Source organism: Apium graveolens, chromosome 8 (assembly GCF_009905375.1).
Source record: "Apium graveolens cultivar Ventura chromosome 8, ASM990537v1, whole genome shotgun sequence".
Taxonomy (NCBI): Eukaryota; Viridiplantae; Streptophyta; class Magnoliopsida; order Apiales; family Apiaceae; genus Apium; species Apium graveolens.
Window position 1 is genome coordinate 67,350,488 of NC_133654.1, and position 18,232 is coordinate 67,368,719.

General features: G+C 37.0%; 1 non-coding gene across 1 annotated transcript; it reads right to left on the reverse strand.

Moving 5' to 3' along the window:
* Positions 1 to 12,184: 12,184 nt before the first annotated feature.
* On the reverse strand, positions 12,185 to 12,291 carry LOC141681505 (small nucleolar RNA R71). Its single transcript, XR_012558935.1, has one exon. It is a non-coding gene; the product is annotated as a small nucleolar RNA R71 (small nucleolar RNA).
* Positions 12,292 to 18,232: the final 5,941 nt, after the last annotated feature.

Here is an 18,232-nt window from a genome sequence, read left to right on the forward strand (position 1 = left end):
AAAGATAACAATTAGCATGATAAGGTTGCAGCTGTTGTTATCTCTGTTTAGAGTAAAATCTCTAATCCATCTGGACCCAAACTAATAAGTTGGGTACCAAGAAATGTTAATCCATTTGTGAGTGCTAGACATTACAGGTTAATTGATTCATATGTATTCTTGGTAATTGATACTCAAAGCATATGATCAAAGAAAGAGCCTCACAATCAAATGTGATTGACAAAAGCTATTCCGTCAAGAATCTTTGGAGATGTCAGCAAAGGTTTTCACTATGGGACAAGCTATACAGAAAAAGGGATGTCATCATGGATTCAAGAATTGATATCATTGATAACAACTAATTATTGGTATCACTGATAATAATTGAAGCATCTTTCTTGCTGGAGAATCAAGACACAGATCCTATTATCAGACAGTTCTGCATTAAAGAACAAAATGTCAATTCAATGAATGATTAGTGTCTCATTTGAAGCAGGAAGGTTGAGAAGCTTGCTCTTCTTAGAGTAAGGAAAGGATATGCTTATGGCTAGACTGGAATCTCAAGAAAGGTGAAGTCAATGGTTTCTACTATAAAGCTTCATCTGACAAAAGTTTAGCTATGGCATTAGAAGCTCTCACCCTTGAACATCAAATCAAGGAACACTTTTGTGAAAAGGGATTAGTGAGAGGACTGCTTCATCTGAAATTCAGAAGGATGATTAATGTGACGCATGTCAGGAAGAGAAGTCAAAGACAACATCACATCAAAGCAAAGATATACCTTATGTAATATCCCATATTTTCAGATATTATTATTATTATTTGAAGTTGTTTATGTGATTTTAGTTGAATTTTAGTGAATTATCTGGTAATTGGAGTTGATGTTTTGGATGTTTATATGTGATATTCTTTGGGTATTTTAATTTTATATGTCCAAATAAAATATAGATAATCGTGATATTTTTCTGGTAATTTTTGGACTGTTATATGATTTTATAATGATTTGTGGATTTAAGAATTATTTTCTGAATAATTATAAAACTTATTTTATATGAAGCCGAGAATCGTCCAACTTCAACCGTTTTTGCATTTTTATAACCCAAATTTCCTCAGAAAACTCCTTCTAAACCTAATCTGGTAATTCCGGACATCTTCCGTGTTTTAACTTTTCAATCCGTATTACGAAACTTAGCGGCAATTAATCTATTTTCGAATCCGATATGATCCAATGTGATACCCGTTACGTGGTTTTCAACTTGCATTTATGATGTAATGCGGAGTCTGCAATCTGGACTCCATATTTATGTATCGTCTTTATCGGAGGTCACTCAATTTATCTCATTTTATGTGGCATATTCAATTGTATATTATGTTGTTTTCGGGGTGTTCCTAGGTAAAGTTAGGAAACGTTTCGGTTTCTAAAAAATAAACGGACCGGGGACCAGCCCTTTGGAACTGCACAAAGCCACAAAATTCGTGTTTTTATTTTTTAAAACTTATCTGTATTTCGAATATCCTTTAGTTTTATATTTTTGCATTAGTTCACAATTTTTGGAAATTTGATACAAATTTATATTTTATCGCTTTTAAACTTATTCCCGTAATTATTATTTTGGGGGCCTAATTATTGTAATTATTGGGATAAAATCACCCGTATTTGATTTTCGGGTATATTTTTTTCGGTTAGTATAAATAGCTTAATTTTATTTATTAATTATAAAAAATCAGTTTAAATATTAAAAATTTATGAAAATCAGAAAATCCAATATTGGGGGCGAGGGTTTGCTCTTCACAAATTCATCGATTCAAGGAGTTCCATTAATCTGTTGTTTGTATTCCATATATCAAGCACGTGAATAGGCCGATCTTTTGACACCAAGAACTCGTTCTAAGGTGCTTCAAGGAGTTCCTTTAATCGGTTGTTTGTATTCCATATATCAAATTAAAGCATGTGAATAGGCCGATCTTTTGACACCAAGAACTCGTTCTAAGGTGCAGTATTTAGCAAAAATGATGTTCATCGTTTTTATCATTTTGATTCGAATTGATTGATGATTTTGGGACTCTGTTGATTTTTTTATGCTAAGAACATGTTTACCTTATTAATTCAAAGATGTAATATAATTTTTGTATTTGATTGTATTCGATTGATGTTAGCCGGAGTTTTTAATTTTAATCGATTCATAATTTTAAATTTCTGAACTTGTTCTTGAATTGTTGATACTGTGATTACTGGGAACGTGTTGTAAAGGATCTAAGCATTATTTTCGTGTATTGATAGTTGATTTTGGGTTTGGAATTGTCGAGATCGTCGTTCGCCGGACTGGAGCTCGACTCGTCGGTTTTCATGGTGTTTTCACCGGAAATCGTCGAGCTCCGAGTTAATGGTTATTGCTGTTGATTATTTTGGAGTTTTGGAGAAATGTTTGATTGATGCTAGCTGAGAAACGAGTCCTAATCGACTGTTTTTGGGATGGCCAGAGTCCGACAAAGCCAACCGGATTCCGGTTTCAACCCCAGTTTCCGGCGGATTTTGACCCGACCCGGTTAGGGTTCTTGAAGACCCATTCCCTAACCCATTTTCTGAATTAAAAGACCCGACTTTGATTCTGTTTTACCTATTTCAAAATCAAAAACAAGTTTCTGACTTTTATTATTAAAAATTAATTGAAAATTCGATTTTTAGTTTTAAATTCATTTTTTTTATTCTAAAAATCATTTATTTTAGTTTCAAAAATCATTTACTTACTATTTTAAATTCTAAAAATTATTTACTTAATTATTTTAAATTCCAAAATTTATTTTCTTTTATTATTTTCAAAAATCCATATTTGTTTTAATTATTTATAATTTATTTTAATTAATTATTTATAGATTTAATTAAATGGTTAATTCATTTAATCAATTAATTTTATTTATAAATAGTTAAATAAAATACAATTATTTATAATTAATTCAAATAAATCCTAAAAATTGTTTTTAAGGTTTTAAAAATTATATTTTGGTATTTAAAAATTATTAATTGATTTATTCCCAGTTTATTCTTATTTTATTCATAATAAATGAACCGTTCGTCCATTTAATACGAAAAGAACGCGTATAGACTCAGAAAAATATTTCGCTTTTAACAAAAATACTTTCGAGGCCCAAATCATTTTGTTTCGAAAGGTCGCTTGTTTTGCAAATCGATTCTGAGTCACATATTTATCTAAAAGTCATATTATTTACCCGATTTTAGTTTTAAGCGTACCGAGTTGAACCTTTTGACGAACCGAGGCATGTGTGATATGAATGATATGATACGTGAGTTATGTGTTTACGTGCTATGTGAATTACATTCATATGTGAATCAGAATTCTTGTGTTTGACTATTATAATTATGTGTGGGCTATCGTATGGGTAGACGATAGGATTTTGACGCGCAGTTTGTCGAGTAATTATCGTTTAGACGATTAAAAAGTTATTTTCTAATTATAGATACGAGTCTTTCAAGACGATCAGGACCAGATGGAATGGATGAAGACTAGAGTTGAATAGTATGGAATATTGGGTTGCAGCACTGCATGAGCAGCAGGCCAAAGGATTAGTAGAAGAAAGACGGTGATGTTTTGAGACAGAATGTCAGAATGAATGCGTCTTTTCGAGTGTGACTAACTGCTAAAAAACCAAAGGCAAGTATTCCTATCATCACTTATCATTCAAGTGATATTAATTTTTTAAATCCTATTATGAAAGTATTGATTTCCCTATTCTCAGTTCGGAATAGATAAATGTTTTACATATCGCTGAATTAAATGATTCTGTTTATGCAAGCACTCTTCTGCTATTCTATGTTCCGAATAGCTAAGTGATTTTACTTATCAAATTACTGGATTTATAAATGTTTTGGATTTGGAGAAAGATGATTAGGTTGCGAGTATTCCTACCCAAGTAAATGGGGAAAAAAATTTATTTCGGGTATGAGGGCTATTTCTAAGTGTCATATGAAATATTATGACACAACTTGTGCCACAGGCAGATATATTGCCTTTTTATTTGAGTACTCGTGTTTTGGGGACATGTTTTTATGAATTATGACCTTGTGTTATCACACGGGCTGTTTAGCATGTGATAGTACGTCCGTCGGTGAATGATCCCAATCTAAATTATTATATTATTTTTGATAATCATAGAATAAATGATTTTTCATCTGTTCTATTTTGGAATAATGGTGAAATATAGTTTTGATTCAGTTTCTAATTTATGCTGATACTTTGTTGTTAAATATCAAAGGTGATATTAATATAGATGATTGTTGTTGACTTCAGTATGGGATGTTGTGAGCTTCAAAGTTCGTATTGATATCTAATTTGATATGACAACAAAATAAGTATTAATTTCATGAGTTCAGTTTTGAATAAAGTTTATGATTCAATTCATAATCAATGCTTCTTGTTATTGTTGTTTACGATATTTCCGTAAACACGATTTTATGAGTTTTATCCTCTTCAAGATTCATAGTATTGCTGAAGCATTTTGCTTGAAAATATCAAAAGAATTTTGAATATAGAGAATGAATCAATTCTGGGGTTCCCAACTTAAATTTCTGTTTCAGCAATTATGATTTTAAAATGTTCTGCGCTATTGCAGATGTCAGTTTTATATCAAAAGACCATATACATGCTATAATGATCTTGTTGAGCATTTCTTCCGCTCATACTTTCCTATTTTTAAATTTAACCTTCAGTGAGGATTAACTTGCGCCGTTTAGCCGCATAATTCGAGGAAGCAAAGAAAAAGCTTTTGGAAGGTGGGTGGTCCAAGGTTCGCGTACTAGTGTAAGTTCTATTGTGTGAAGTTGTTTATATTATATTATATTATATTATATTATATTATAGTTAGGCCTAGTATACTTCTTTTCAAAGTTATATTAGCGGGTTAAGTTTTAAGGTTTGGAATTTGTTGAAAAGAGTTTTAAAAGAAAAAGAAAGTGAAAAATTTATTTGTGGAATTTGGATTTCTTGTTTCCAGAACTGTAACCTTAAAAGATCTTGGATTAGTTTGGGGTCATAGATGCTAAATATCTTCCGCTGGCATTTGCATTTTGATTAAATAGGTTAATTTGGAATGAGGTTTCATAGTGACGACCAAATCCTCGACCCTGGATTTGGGGGCATTACACCTTAGTGATGGTGGTTGACTACTCTTATGAAAAAAGTTGTTGTTCATGTGTTCTCAAGACAAGACATCACAGATGGTGATTGATCATATCAGAAGATCTAGCTGGAAGCAACTGTAAAAGAAATGATCTTGTGGTCAGATAATGGGACTGAATTCAAAAGCAGTTCTGATTAATATCTGTAATATCAAGAATATTTTGAGATATTTTCAGCACTAGGAGCTCCGTGTCATAATGGAGTGGTAAAAAGGAAGAACCGGAACTTGATTAAAGCAACAAGGACAATGTCAAGCTAATCAAGACTTTCTAAATACCAAAGGGCTGGAGCAGTCAAAACAGTTTACAACAAGTAAGATCAAGCCTTGATCTGGATGTATACATGAAGACCACTAATGAGTTAATGGCCAGCAGAAGCAAATACTGGATAACCTGAAAGTATTTGGAGAGAATATTCTAGAAAACAATGAAATTTTTTCAGTTGTTTGAAGATCTTGGCATTTGCAGCTAAGACTTATAAGGATATTATTCATGGCTACTTAGTGGAGTCTACATCCTACAGGGCATTTGTGGTTGATCAACAAAAGATGATTGAAAGTCTAAGTGCACAGTTCAACAACTCTATGCTCCAAGCTATTTCAGGAGAAATTAATGGTATTGTTGATTCATATCCAAGCAATGGAATGGCAGTGTATAACACATCTCATTACTTCAATGAAGCCAGTTAACAAGGGTAAGGATTTTCAGGAAATCCCAGCAACAGCTTAGGGGGAGCAAAAGAAGGATTAACTAGTCAAACACAACACCCCATTAAAAATCAGAGGACATTAAAGAACATATCTGCTGAGACAAAGAGTTTGATGTCAACCTTATTCCCAGAGTCTAGTTCTTAAGTGATCCAGATGGTGGAGTAATGATTAGCAGGGCTACTGAGTGTGAATGTTATTTTTCTAGTTTCCTATCTGAATAAGAAACTGAGAAAGTTACAGAAGCTCTGATAGATCCGAATTGATTGGGAAATTCCAAAGCAAGATGAACTCAATCAGTCAGCAAGCAGATTATAGAGAAGCCGGTATCCAAACCAAATGACAATGTTGTAATTGGTACAAGGATAACCAGAAGTCAAATTGGATGACAATGGAATTGTTACGAGGGACAAGGCCAAACTGGATGCTAGGTTATTATCTGGAAGCAGTATCAAACAGAAAGCACCAGTGATGAGACTTAAGGATATTATGACATATCAGGCACCTGTTGCATATTCTACCTGTAATTAGACTCTGATAAATGTGTACAAGTGCACTCCTGGTTGGTGAGTCAAAAGAGGAAGTCAATGCAAAATAGTTCATGGACTTTGCAGTAGCAGATCAATTGAACTCTGTATATCTCTTCTTCACAAGCTCACTTTAGGTTGGTATGAACTAGTATATTACTCAAGTAATCGTCAAGGACATGGTATGGCACTCTAACTGAAGTTACAATTAAATATGAACTAGAAGAGTTGTCATATTAATAACTCTCTTATCACTAGGCACAAACATAATGTTATATATGTGTAGTGATAAATGTTCTCAAGATGCCAATAAGGTTCCAAGTGGATCCTAGAGAATCCAATATTATGGCTATTAACAAGATTATTATATATCTTAAGGGACTACCAACTCTTGGAGTAAAGTACCCTAAAGATATTGTGCTTAACATATTTGGCTATATAGATATAGATTATGCAGGTTATAAGAAAGATATGAGAAGCATCTCTGAAGCTGTCAACTTAAGTGACAGGAGAAGCATCTCCGGAAGCTTTCAACTTCGTGGAAGAAGATTGATTTCTTGTTTTGATAAGAAACAATCTCAAATCCAACAACTATGTGGAACACTCTATGACAAGGCACCTTCACACCAGGTATCATTACTTTAGAGAGCATGTCTTTTAGTCAAAGAGTCACTTGCAGAAATACTTATTAAATCACTTGTTAAAATTAATCTTTCAAGACTGGTTTGTAAGTGTGGGATATCATTCATTGCATATTAGTTGGAAATCCCATCTGTACGGAATTCTTCATATAAGTTCACAAGTATTAAATCTCCAATATTTAAAGAACTTGTGAATTCATCAGTAATTCAGTTGCTCGTACTTAGTGCTACTATATTGATTATCATGATTACAATGCTATATACATTTGTGGTAATTAAGTATTATATCATTAAGTTTGAATTTTATTTTAATTAATTTAAATTATGATTGTAGACAATTCCATATCTGTCTCATAATTTAAATTATATTAAAATAATATGCAGCATAGTTATTTGTATCATGCACGAATAATTGTGATACTTTTAGTATTAGTGATATTATTTAAAAATTTTGTTCTAAGTAATCAATGCTTATTTCTAAAATCACTAATATTGAAAGTTGAAGTATTTTCTAAGTTGTGTGTATAAAACTCTCAATATTTTATATGATTAGAAAGTATTTCTAAAATTACTAATTATCCAGAGAGTGATTGCCATGTATATAAGTCATATATCCTTTTGGTGATTATTCAATAATAATTATAAATATTTAAGGGCTAGTATCTAACTCATAGACATTTAGTATTTAATTATTCAATATTTATTTTGGGTAGTTTGGATCATGGAAATTGAAGCAATTCAATGATTTTATTTGCTCCATAATTCAAACTAACTTAAAATAAATAACCAGCATGATTGATTATAACTAAGTCTGTCAACAATTGATATCTAGTATATTGATTGTAACTTAAGTGTTATAAGTTAGTTATGAGATTTTGGTATTAGTAAATTTAGCAATGTTTACATCTCAAGAATTCACTAAAATCAAAATCATGATTGTAGCATGATTAGTTGTGTACTAACTCTTGACTTATATCAGTTAATGATATTTAGCTTAGAGTTTAACTATGAACTAATTGTGAAGTATTAGTATTTGTGACATTACTAAGAAACTCCTCTAAGTAATCAATGATTATCCTCAGTCACTTATACTAATATAAAAAGTTTAAAAATCTTTCTTAAGTACAACTATGGTCAATATGGATAATTCTTTATTAGAGTTAACCATATGTTGTCCACTTAGAATAATTTTTATACTTATTTGCAAATTCCTAAACACTTTGATAATAGATGCAATACTCAATGGATCAAAGTATGTGGAACTTAGAATATCTTTTTAAGATTACAAACAAGACAATGTTGGTTAATGTTGCTTTATTTATTGAACCAATATTGTTTGAGATACTATAGTTGTTAGGAGTTAACAATTGTATATGTTAGATATATTTGATAATGTCATGGCTAATATGTTTTATGTTTAGCTTTCAGATCTTACGTGAACAGGATAAATCAGTGCTTAACTGTTAATCAGTACTTATACTGGAAGTCAGGACTTAAGGATATCAGTACTTATATTATCAGGAGATAATCATCAGAAGATAGATATCAGAACTTAAGTGCTGGAGGAAAATCAGATAAGGACAGTAGCTGATTAAAGGAAAGAAGATCGAGATAACATAAGAAGAGATATGCATGAAGAAGGAATTCCGTGAAGAATGGAATACTTGGAATAGAAGATATCTGATTGATATATTTTAGGAAGCAGAATTATATTCCATATCAATTAGCGATTATCTTGTAACTGTGTAGTATATAAACACAGGCATAGGGTTTACACTATAAGTGTTATCATTATCGAAGTTATTATTCTATATAACCCTAGCAGCTTTTGTGATATTTGTTCATCACTGAGAGGTAACAGTTCCATACTGTAACAGAGCTTATTGTTTCAATAAAGTTTGTTTTTCTATTACTTAAGTTCTTTAAGTTCAATTTGAGTGTACTATACACTGTATTCACCCCCTCTACAGTGTGTGTGTGACCTAACAATTGGTATCAGAGCCTATCTGTTAATATACATACAGTTAAAGATCCAAACACAATCATGTCGGACACAGAAACTCCAACTAAGCCTACCAAAACTGAGGAACCACCGAAGACACAAATTCAGAGTCGGTATGAGACCATCAGAGTCCCCATACTAAGACCATCTGAATATCCCATATGGAAGGTAAGGATGACCATGTTCCTGGAAGCAACAGATCCAGAATACCTGGATAGAATCAAGGAAGGTCCTCACAAACCAACCCAACTCCCTGTTGCAGTTGCAGGTGAAGCAGCAATGACCGTACCAAAGGAGAAGAGTGATTATACTGCTGAGGACATAGCATCAATTGCTAAGGATGCTAAGGTACGACACTTACTGCATAGTGCCATTGATAATGTAATGTCAAACAGGGTAATCAACTGCAAGACTGCTAAGGAGATATGGGATGCTCTGAAAACAAGATGTCAGGGAACTGACACAATTAAGAAGAACAGGAAGACAATACTCACTCAAGAGTATGAACACTTTGACTCAAAGACTAATGAGTCATTGAATGATTTATATGATATATTTGTCAAACTTTTGAATGATTTGTCATTGGTTGATAAAGAGTATGATCTTGAAGATTCAAACCTTAAGTTCCTGTTAGCTCTTCCTGAATGCTGGGATTTGAAGGCAACTACAATAAGAGACAACTACAATCTTGATGAAACAACTCTTGACGAAATCTATGGAATGCTCAAGACACATGAGTTGGAGATGGAACAAAGAAGCAAGAGGAAAGGAGGAAAGTCAAGGACAGTTGCTCTTAAGGCTGAAGAAGAATTCCCCAAAGCAGCTTCCTCAAAGAAAGACAAGGGTAAAGCTCTTTTCATAAAGTCTGATACTGAGTCATCAAGTTCTGAGAGTGATGATGACTCAGATTCTGAAAGCTTGCCTGAGACTGATGCTGATGAGGAGATGATGAAGCTGTGTGCTCTTATGGTGAAAGGAATCACAAAGATTGCTGATAAGTGGCATTTTACACCACTTAGAACGTCTTAAAATGGCTTAAATTGGTGTCTTGAAATCAAGTATTTTGTGTATTTGATGCGTTTTTCTAGTGTTTATGCATTTTCAGGGTATAGTTGCATTTCGGGGGAGGAATCATCAAGAATAAGCCTTGGCATGTGTTCACCATTGCGAGAGGAAAGGAATGGGCAGATTACGGCGAAGAAACGGAGCAAGCTTGGAATTTTTCCAGTAGGGTCCTGCGCGCCCGCGCAGCAATGCTGAGCGGCCGCGCAGCAATGCTGCGGCGCGCAGCAGCCTGCAGCAGATATGCTGAGCGGCCGCACAAGGTCGGGGAAAAAGCTGAATTATTTTAGACTTCTACTTCTGTGTGGCTTCCAACTTCTATGTAATCTGAGTTTTATGGGACTATTATATAGGTAGATTTGAGACGTTTTCATAGAGAGTATTAAGGAGATTATGTTTTAGATTGTGTTTTACGCAAGAAGCGAAGGAGATAAGGAAGAAGACCGATTTAGCACACCGCAACGAAGAGGAAGCATATATTCTTGTGATTCTTGTTTTCGTTGTAACGTTGGATGCTAGTTTTCTTGCTTTGACTTATTTACTCTTGTGACGTACTCTGTTTTAATATAATTAGTGTAGTTATTATTTTCTTGTGTGTGTTTATCATGATTTCATATGAACCCATGATGGCGATGAGTTCTATTATGGGCTAATCGTGATCATGGGGTTACAACGGATTTATTATGGAATTCTTTAGTTAATTGTTTAATACTTTAGTGTGTGATGATTGCATGATATCTAGTATTGGTTGCGCGTATTCGTCTTATGTGCTGTCGCGAACATATAAGATAGGGTGTTAATCTCTTGTGAAGCGACGGTGGATCTTGAGATTTAGAACTTGCCATGCTAGCATAGGTTCATGTACGTTGTGCATGATTAGTGGGTAACTCTAACAGTTTTATTTGCCCTATGTAATCAAAAGGAATAACTTGTGCTTAAATCGTTGTGTTGTCAATTTCTGTAGACATATAGGAACTCAACATAATTGATGACTATTCAACTTCTATCTTAATTGTGGATGCTTGGTAGAATGGTATTAGTACAATGAAAGTTGGCTTTTATCAGTTTCGTGTTATTCGATTAATGTCATCACTGTCACATGCTAAATGTAATAACAATGGCTATAGAAGGAAGTAATAATGAAGTTGTGATCTCATGAGTGTTTTATTATTGATAATTTGAAGTGTTAGTTAAGTGGTTAATTAAGTAGTTAATTATAGTTAATATTTGATCAATAATTTTAAGTGTTATTATCTTAACATTGAGAAGTAATTATACATTGGTGAGTGAGTTTAATTAGACAATAATTTAGTCTGAGTCTCTGAGGGAACGAACTAGAAAGTATTCTATATTACTTGCGAACGCGTATACTTGCGTGAATATTAGTGCGTGTTTTCGCCCTAACAAGTTTTTGGCGCCGCTGCCGGGGACTCGGCGTATTTGTTTAGTTTATGTACTTACCATCATTGGTCATTAGGACTCAGTGATTAGGACGTAGTAGTTACTTACTCTTTTCGGTTGTGTTTCAGGTACTTTAGCAAGCGTTTATGCAAACTCGTTCTCGTGCTCGCAAGAGGACTTTAGATACAACTGAGGAGACAAACGAAGTTCTTGATATTCCGGAGAAGTTAGATTTTGAGGATTCGGATTCAGGCGCTGAGCAGAAAGAACCAGTAAACATGGGAGATCGTATTGTTCAAGCTGATCCAGCTCTTATGGATTTTTCTCGGCCTAAAATTGATGATATTCAGTCAAGCATCCTTCATCCGGCTATTCAAGCTAACACCTTTGAAATCAAGCCGGGCACTATTCAGATGGTGCAGAATTCTGTTTCTTTTGGAGGAGCGGCAACTGAAGACCCCAACATGCACATAAGAAATTTTGTCGAGATCTGTAGCACTTTTAAGTATAATGGCGTGACTGATGAGGCTATCAAGTTGAGGCTTTTCCCATTCTCACTGAGGGATAAGGCTAAAGACTGGTTACATTCTGAACCAGCTGGGTCCATCACTACGTGGCAAGATCTTGCACAAAAGTTTCTGGTGAAGTTTTATCCAATGGCAAAGACTGCTGCTATGAGGAGTGCTCTTACTCAGTTTGCGCAGCAACCTACAGAATCTATGTGCGAGGCTTGGGAACGCTACAAGGAAATGTTGAGAAAATGTCCACATCATGGAATGCCGGATTGGATGGTAATCACTGGTTTTTATAATGGTTTGGGGGCCCAATCTCGGCCCATGCTCGATGCAGCAGCTGGAGGAGCCTTATGGGCTAAAAGCTATACTGAGGCGTATAATCTTATAGAGACAATGGCTGCAAATGAGCATCAAAACCCAACTCAGAGGATGACGTCAGGCAAGGTCGCAGGTATTCTGGAAGTTGATGCAGCCACCGCTATTGCAGCCCAGCTCCAAGCGCTATCAATGAAGGTTGATTCTCTGGCTACGTATGGAGTTAATCAAATAGCTATGGTTTGTGAGCTTTGTGCAGGTTCTCATGCTACGGATCAGTGTTCTCTTGTCAACGATTCTGTTCAGTATGTGAATAATTATCAGCGACAACAGCAGCCTGTGCCAGCGACCTATCATCCTAATAACAGAAATCATCCAAATTTCAGCTGGGGGAATAATCAGAATGCTATTCAGCCACCATATCAGCAAGGGGTGAGTAAACAGTTTAACCCACCTGGATTCCAGCAACCACAGCAGTATGTTACAAGGCATTCATATCCTCAACAGGGAAGTGCAGCTGCACCTACTAGTGCTGATTTTGAGGAACTTAAGCTGTTGTGCAAGAGTCAGGCGGTTTCTATCAAGACCTTGGAAAATCAAATCGGTCAATTAGCCAATGCAGTGCTCAATCGTCAACCTGGCACTCTTCCCAGTGACACGGAAGTACCAGGAAGGAAGAAAGCTAAAGAGCAAGTTAAGGCTATTACCTTAAGGTCTGGAAAAGTAGCTGAGGATGAAAAGGCAAAAGAAGTAGAAGCTGAAGTTAGAGATGAAGAATCTAAGAAAAAGGAGAAAGCGGCGGAACCAAGGAAGACTACTGTTGAACACACTCTGCCTGAGGCTAATACAGGGGAGAAACAGCTCTATCCTCCACCACCTTTTCCTAAGAGATTGCAGCAACAAAAGCTGGATAGACAGTTCGGGAAGTTTCTGGAGGTGTTCAAGAAACTTCATATCAATATACCTTTCGCTGAGGCTCTGGAACAAATGCCTAGTTATGCGAAGTTTATGAAGACTATTCTTTCAAGGAAGGTGAAACTGGATGACCTTGAAACCGTTGCTCTCACGGAAGAATGCAGCGCGGTTCTGCAACAAAAGTTACCACCAAAACTGAAAGATCCAGGAAGCTTCACCATTCCTTGCACCATTGGCAATCTAAATTTTGACAAGTGCCTTTGTGATTTGGGAGCAAGCATTAATCTGATGCCCTTGTCGATCTTTAAAAAGCTGGATCTGCCTAATCCAAAACCCACATACATGTCGCTACAATTGGCGGACCGTTCCATTACTTACCCAAGGGGCATAGTTGAGGATGTGCTCGTCAAGGTGGATAAGCTCTTCTTTCCAGCAGATTTTGTTATTCTGGATTTTGAGGAAGATAAGAAGATTCCCATAATCTTGGGGAGGCCTTTCTTGGCTACTGGCCGTACCTTGATAGATGTGCAAAAAGGGGAACTTACTATGCGGGTCCAAGATCAGGATGTGACCTTCAACGTATTCAAGGCAATGAAATTCCCTACAGAAGATGAGGAGTGCTTAAAAGTGGATGTGATTGATTCCGCGGTTACTTTGGAACTCGAGCACATGCTAATGTCTGATGCATTGGAAAAGGCCTTAGTGGGGGAATTTGACAGTGATGATGAAGATAGCAACGAGCAATTACAATATCTGAACGCTTCTCCCTGGAAGCGAAAGCTGGACATACCATTTGAATCTCTTGGTACTTCTGACCTTAAGAATGCTGAAGGGAAGCTCAAACCATCAATAGAGGAAGCACCTACCTTGGAGCTCAAACCACTACCTGAACACTTGAGGTATGCTTTTTTAGGTGATTCATCTACGTTACCTGTTATTATTTCAGCTGACCTTTCAGGTAGTGAGGAAGACAAGCTCTTAAGGATTTTGAGAGAATTCAAATCGGCTATAGGATGGACCATAGCAGACATCAAGGGGATAAGTCCTTCATATTGTATGCATAAAATTCTGCTAGAGGAAGGTAGTAAGCCAACTGTGGAACAGCAACGAAGACTGAATCCCATCATGAAGGAGGTGGTGAAGAAAGAAATTCTGAAATGGCTAGATGCAGGCATCATTTATCCTATTTCTGACAGCTCGTGGGTGAGCCCCGTACAATGTGTACCTAAGAAAGGAGGTATCACTGTGGTCGCAAATGAAAAGAATGAGCTCATCCCTACTCGAACAGTTACAGGATGGAGAGTATGCATGGATTATAGGAAATTGAACAAAGCCACAAGGAAGGATCACTTTCCTCTTCCATTTATTGATCAAATGCTTGACAGATTGCCGGGACATGAGTATTTTTATCTTCTGGATGGTTATTCCGGGTATAATCAGATTTGTATTGCACCAGAGGATCAGGAAAAGACTACCTTCACTTGTCCATTTGGCACATTTGCTTTTCGTAGAGTTTCGTTTGGGTTATGTGGCGCCCCGGCCACCTTTCAGAGATGTATGATGGCTATATTCTCTGACATGATTGGAAATAACGTCGAAGTGTTCATGGATGACTTCTCCGTCTTTGGACACTCATATGATGAATGTTTGAATAATCTGCGCGCCGTACTCAAAAGATGCGTGGAAACTAATTTGGTGCTTAATTGGGAGAAATGTCATTTTATGGTGCGTGAAGGCATTATCCTTGGGCATAAGGTCTCTAGCAAGGGTCTGGAGGTGGACAAGGCCAAGGTGGGAGTCATTGAAAATTTTCCCCACCCAATTCTGTGAAAGGAATCCGTAGTTTTCTTGGTCATACGGGTTTTTATCGGCGATTCATCAAGGACTTTTCAAAGATATCTAAGTCATTGTGTAATTTGCTTGAGAAAGATGTGCCTTTCAAATTTGATGATGAATGTTTGGCAGCATTCGAGACTCTCAAGAAGAGTTTGATCACTGCACCAGTTATTACAGCACCAGACTGGACAGAACCGTTTGAGATGATGTGTGATGCGAGTGATTATGCGGTAGGTGTAGTTCTGGGACAGCGTAAGAAAAATCTCTTCCATGTGGTCTACTATGCGAGTAAGACTTTAAATGGTGCCCAATTGAACTACACCACTACTGAGAAGGAGCTTTTGGCTATAGTCTTTGGCTTTGAGAAATTTCGATCTTATCTGCTTGGTACAAAAGTAATAGTATTCACTGATCATGCAGCTATTCGCTATCTGGTTTCTAAGAAGGATTCGAAGCCTAGACTCATTCGTTGGGTGCTTTTACTTCAGGAATTTGAGTTAGAGATCAAAGATAGAAAAGGTACCGAGAATCAAGTAGCTGACCATCTCTCTAGGTTGGAGAATCCCGATTCTACTTCACAAGATCGGACGTTAATCAATGAATCTTTTCCGGATGAGCAGTTGTTTGTAATTCAGGAGGAAGAACCATGGTTTGGAGATATTGTAAACTATCTTGTCAGCAATATAATGCCTCTTAATTTGACATCCGCGCAAAAGAAGAAGTTTCTGCATGAGGTGAAGTGGTATATGTGGGATGAACCATATTTGTTTAGACAGGGAGCTGACCAGATCATCAGGAGATGTATCCCGTTCTGTGAGACGGAGGGGATATTACGAGACTGCCATTCCACGGTTTATGGTGGACACTATGGAGGTGAGAAGACGGCAGCTCGTATTCTGCAAGCAGGTTTTTTCTGGCCTACTTTGTTCAAGGATGCTCATAAGTTTGTTTTAAGGTGTGATCGTTGCCAAAGAGTGGGAAATTTGTCAAGGAAGGATGAGATGCCATTAAATGTGATGCTTGAAGTCGAGGTCTTTGATGTGTGGAGAATCGATTTCATGGGGCCTTTTATCTCGTCTTGCAATAATCAGTACATCTTGCTGGCAGTCGATTATGTCTCAAAATGGGTCGAAGTTAAAGCTTTACCGACAAATGATGCAAAGGTAGTACTAAATTTTCTTCATAAGCAAATTTTCACAAGGTTTGGAACGCCTCGGGTAATCATAAGTGATGAAGGATCGCATTTTTGCAACCGTAAGTTCACTTCTATGATGCAGCGTTATAATGTGAATCATCGAGTAGCTACTGCCTATCATCTGCAAACAAATGGTCAAGCGGAAGTGTCTAACAGAGAGATAAAGCGCATTCTAGAGAAGGTTGTTTGTCCGTCAAGGAAGGATTGGTCTTTAAAGCTCGATGAAGCTGTTTGGGCTTACAGAACAGCATACAAAACTCCACTAGGGATGTCACCGTTTCAGTTGGTGTACGGTAAGGGATGTCATCTACCAGCGGAGCTTGAGCATAAGGCCTACTGGGCATTGAAGAAATTGAACCTGGATTTAGATACAGCTGGTAAGAAAAGAATGCTTCAGCTTAATGAACTTGATGAATTTCGACTTCAAGCGTACGAGAATAACAAAATGTATAAGGAAAAGGTGAAGAGGTGGCACGATAGGAAGCTACATCCTAAGTTATTTGTGCCAGGGCAACAAGTTCTTTTATTCAACTCTCGGCTCCGACTTTTTCCTGGGAAGTTGAAATCAAGGTGGTCTGGACCTTTTATTGTCAAAACTGTGTTTCCACATGGAGCGGTGGAAATTTTTGAGAATGATTCGGACCAAGCATTCAAGGTTAACGGTCAGCGGTTGAAGCACTACTATGGGGACATGGCAAACCGAGAGGTGGTTAGTGCCATTTTGTTGACTACTTGAGAAAGGTACGGAACGTCAAGCTAATGACGAAAAAGAAGCGCTGCGTGGGAGGCAACCCATGAATTGTTGTTACAGGAACCCTTAGAAGTTAATAACCTATCCAAAAACACAAAAAAATCAGAAAACAGGGGCTGAAAAAAAAAATTCCAGAGACCCTCTGCGCGCCCGCGCAGCTATGCTGAGCGGCCGCGCAGCTTGCTGCGCGCCCGCGCAGAAATGCTGAGCGGCCGCGCAGGGGTCGAGTTCCAGAAAATTTTTTGCAGTTCAGAAAAAAAAAAAAACAAAAACAAAAACACAAAAACAGTTTTAGCCCATAAACCCACGAATTATTCCCACTACCCCATCATTTTAACCCTTAATTCCCAAACCCTAATCTAATCCATACCCTATATATACATACACCTATCCTACATATCTCCCACAAAACTTCCTACACTTACACCCTCTCACAAACATTAAAAATCAGTTCTTACACACTTCTATTCACGAATCAATGGCACCCAAGAGAGCACGCACTATTGACATCAGCAGCACAGTTCCTACTGCTGATTCTTCAAAGGGCACTGCTGCAAGGCCTCGGTTAACTGACAGAGCTGCGGAGGAGGAGTACACTAGGCTGTTGGGGAAGCCGATTCTGAAGGAGAGGGTGTTTTTACCATCAGGGAGGGATGGTGAGTTGTTGCCCATGATTGCAGAGAAGGGGTGGATAGCTTTTTGTGAGTCACCCGAAGCAGTACCGATGAGCGTTGTTCGCGAGTTCTACGCGAACGCGAAGGCTGAAAAGAATGGGTTTTCTGTAGTTCGTGGGCTGACGGTTGATTATCATCCTGCGGCGATTCGCCGTGTGATTGGACAGCGAGAGAGGAAGCCCGAGGAGGAGAACTGGAATGAAAAGACTGCTGAGGATTTTGACTTGGATTTGATTTGTGCGACTCTCTGTCGACCGGGCAGAGTTTGAAACCGCAGTCCAGCCAATAATGAGTATCGTCACTTTCCGGCGATCGCCATGAACAGGTATGCCCGTGCATGGAATGCATTTATATGTGCTAATATTTTGCCTTCTTCACATGCATACGAGGTCACAGTTGAGAGAGCACAGCTGTTGTGGGGAATTCTGAATGAGGAATACTATGTGGACCTTGGTGAGTTTATCTACCAAGGAATTCTTAAGTTTTTGAGGGGAGCAAAGCATATGAACATCCCTTAT